This window comes from Trachymyrmex septentrionalis, unplaced genomic scaffold (genome assembly GCF_001594115.1).
Source record: "Trachymyrmex septentrionalis isolate Tsep2-gDNA-1 unplaced genomic scaffold, Tsep1.0 scaffold6, whole genome shotgun sequence".
NCBI lineage: Eukaryota > Metazoa > Arthropoda > Insecta > Hymenoptera > Formicidae > Trachymyrmex > Trachymyrmex septentrionalis.
In genome coordinates, this window is record NW_017305778.1 from 4,198,635 (window position 1) to 4,202,708 (window position 4,074).

The 4,074-nt window shown below is 35.7% G+C and overlaps 1 protein-coding gene across 4 annotated transcripts in view; it reads left to right on the forward strand.

Annotated features, from left to right (window-relative positions):
- LOC108752301 overlaps positions 1–4,074 on the forward strand; it is a 40,002-nt gene that overhangs the window by 13,073 nt on the left and 22,855 nt on the right. Inside the window, exon 1 of one of the 4 annotated variants that reach the window (XM_018493040.1) lies at positions 7–1,529. The exons of 2 other annotated variants lie outside the window; for them this stretch is intronic. The gene's annotated coding sequence lies outside the window, so the exon portion shown is untranslated. Of the gene's footprint in view, positions 1–6; positions 1,530–4,074 lie in introns of those variants that run through there. One more of the 4 variants, XM_018493035.1, reaches the window with a different exon arrangement.

Consider the following 4,074-nt stretch of genomic DNA (forward strand, 5'->3'; position numbering starts at 1 on the left):
TACGCTACGAATCTTACCGGTGAATGCAAATCGAGACTCGAGAGAATATTAATCGAGTCACGGATCTATATACACAATGGTCTGCAATGTATTAGTTTTCTCGAAACACACGGACTTCAGGATTTAAAATAGAACAATGCTGTTCTAGATTATTTTAAGGAATCTCTATATCAGGCGGCACGAGCAAGACTTTGCAACGTCAACGATAACACAGAGTAAAACCAGGCTGTGGAGATATCGTGAAACTTTTACCCCAGTGCTCTGATTTCAGAATTTAAAATAGAACAACGTTCTAGATTATCTGAAGAAACTGCTGGTTACCGAATTTGGAAACGTAAGCAAGATTCTGGTGTCCGATATTAAAATCGACGGTCTGCGATCGTTTTATCTCGAATTTAAAAATTTGTAAAGTAATAAAAATTTGCCTTGTGGAATTTAGGAAGACGTAAGCATTGTATCGTTTATAACGGCAACCGAGATGGCTTTGAGCCGTCGTTGAACGGAAGATTCTACGATGAATACATCGATAGTAACATTGATAGAATAAAACCCGGCAACTGCCCCTTTTAAGTCAGTCGGATTCTCGCGAATATTCGATTGGCACGGTGTCTGAGGCGATTAATCATCGTCATTATCCGGGCACTGCATTCGAGAGAAAGACGATGCTGCTGACGAGAGAACCAGCGCTGCCGTAGACATCAGAATGTCGTACCCTTGATCCCGGTACGTCGCCTCGGCGAACGGTTTACTGCCTATTCGGACGTGAATGGAAGATTTATTAACTCACATCGTATCGCGAATAATCGAATGTGCAATTTATACACAGAATTGACAAGGTGTTACCAGCGCGACGAGTAAAAAGGATTTAAAGGGAACCGACCAAGAAGAACGTCTACCATTTAAATTCAATCTTTTACCTGCGATAATTTGGCAATCATCATATTCTCACTGGCGACATGTCCTCCAAAGTCAGACAACAAATTCGCATAACGATCTTCTTCAATGACGGCACCGTGGTGATTTACATCTGAATCGATGGCGGTATAAGACCAAAGTGGGATTAACAGTGACGGATTGGTGTATCATGAGGAACTTCTGAAAATATTAAGGGGCAAGGACGTCGCGCGAGAGGGAAAAGGGAGAAGTAACTTGGTTGGCAGGACTAAAAAGGATAGGAAGAAAGAAAGGAGGAGTTAGCGACGGAAAGGCGAGGGCCTCTCTTTGAGCCGCCACTTAGAAAACGTTAGTTGAATCACTTAACCGGTCATTGCACTACGGCTGGGGCTGGCCGCTTCGACGTGACGATAAAGGAACCGATCGGGCGTGCACAGGATCGACCAACCACGAAGCGACTGCTTGGCCGCGAATAAAAAACGCGGTAGCGATCTAGCGCGACAATCAGGTCGAGAGAAAGTGAGCTCTATCGCGTGCAAGAGCATGCCTAAAGGATATACTTTCTGTGGATCTCTATGCGAGGACAAAGACCGAAATCGAGAGATTCTAGTTCTTTGCGGTCGTCGATGTGTAGGGTATTGCGTTTCATCATTATATATAAGTTCATTTTAGAGAAAGTTCAAGCTTGGAATCATTTATCACGCTCTTAATAATATGATATTATTTACTAATTATTTACTATTTCTCTCTCTCTCTCTCTCTCTCTCTCTCTCTCTCTCTTTGTAACTATATATTATGTGCAATTATAGAGATATGCATTTAAATTGTTAGTATTCTCTTAGTATTCTCTTGGATGTGTTAAGAAATATCATAGACTTTTGCGCCGAGTATGCGATAAATAAATCTTGTGGTCACACGTAATTCCTTCGCAGATGTGAACATGCTATTATAACTATCTTTGCGTTTATTATATATATATATATATATATATATAGGAATGTGTTATGTGTTGAATATGAAAAATAAGATATGCATGAAACGGGGGGATTGAATTAATGGGAATCAGTTGGAATGAAGCAGCGAAAATATTTTAGACGACTAGGATTAATCACGGTGTCCTTAAGATAAATCGTACAGATCCAGGAGAATCGATGAGAGAACGACGCTGATAAGAAAGAGAGAGAGAGAGAGAGAGAGAGAGAGAGAGAGAGAGAGAGAGAAACATGGGTCGTTTTCTTCCAGAAGCATTCGGATGCTGCTAGATTTAGCGAGCTATTTCGTTGGATGCGATCTGTACTTTCTAATCCAGCGAGTATTTTGCCTTTACCCGCACTGCCTCTTGCTAATAGGCGATCAGCTGGTGAACGATTCAAACGGTTGCAATTGAGGCCATCGTTGTGCTCATCGCTTCTGTAACGACTCCGAAGAAACATCTTTACGACGCTTCTATCTCAATTAAATTCTTCGTTCTGCCTAACGAAGTACGCCACTGTCAAGACACATTCGGATCATCGTGTGTCTCGTCTCTTTCCGTTTCAAGATAGATAAAACCGGATAAAAATAACATATATATACGCATCGAATTACCTCGACATTTCACCATACTTTTTTTTTTTCTCTTTGATAGGATTTTGCCGGACGAACCAACATGACGTGTTTCTTACCGTCCAAGCGAGCCACACCTGTGCTCGTTCCGGCGACGGTGCATTATTCGCGCAATTTCCACGCGCCGATTTTCAAGCGAGTAACGGTCGTTAACACGGTATCCGTGGTTTTTCTACCCCCGCCTCTGAAAATTACGTCCAAGCCGTGAGAGCGATGTAGAGAAGTGAAAAAGTTCCTTATTTCAATGTGTTTTATATTACTCAGAGAATTTCACTGTGAGAGTCATTTCCTGACGAATAATATTATCTGTGATTTACTATCTTATTCTCATCTTTGAAAACCATATCAAAATCATTAAATCAACACGCTCATAAGTTCCTAATTTCAGATATAACTTTCACATTTTTAAACAATGAATTAGTTCTATATTTATGTTCCGTTTTAAATAAATGCATTAAACCTGTGAAATAAACGGGAGAAACCGACAAAATTCCTATAATCTCAAATATTATATTTTTAGAAGATTTTGACGGATTATAATTAAGATTGTAACAGATTAATCTAACACTTGCATAGTAAATAAAATTATTATTATGACATTAGAAAACAATTTAAGAAAGAATTCTTTTTGATATACAAATTTATACAAGATATATAATCACAGCAAACTGCACTTCGCATTTTTTGCATTTTGCAACATGTTACAGAATACGTTAAGCTGTATTTTAAATATTTCCTATTGAATTTTCAATTACTGCGAACCTGAAATAAATGGAATCGCTAATATATTGAAAATAGTTCTTTGACACGCTATTACTTTCGTATGATATATTGAAAAACATTGAAGAAGACACATGTTTTTAGAATATATTTTATATAATAATATACTTTAAAGAGAAATTTAAAGAGAAAAATAGTGATCTATAATCAACCAGAAACGATTAGACTATATAAGATCATACAAAAGATATGTATTTCCCGCACAAGTTTTAATCGCGAATTATAATCAATATTGTTATATATTGTATAATCTATTACGTACATTGTTTTTACATATGCAACTCAGAAGAAAATAAATTTGATTATTATATTGTGATATTAATTTTGTGACGAATAATATAAATGAATTATTAATATTGGAATCCAGCTGTAAATGATTGAATCAAAATTAGTCAATGTCCATTTAAAAACATATAAAAATAATTATAATTAATTCGTTATTTAAGTTTTATTTGAGATTTACGAATAAAATGTCTAAAATTGTTAGTAGTACATTTTCTGTACATTTTCTGTACATCTTAATGTTTCCTTTGCGCAATTTTAAAATGCTTCAAAGTTATGTATTATGGATTTTGAACATTTTTATGTGATAATAAAATTAATTATATAACGTATATGTATGTATATATTATACTTATTGGGACGGTATTTATATATACATACATATATATATACATATATTGTATATATATATATACATATATATATACATATATATATAAAATTAAAATGCAAACATGTCAATATATATTAAGTCGATTTCTTTCGGATTATTTCCTGTTCTTTTGAGGGTTT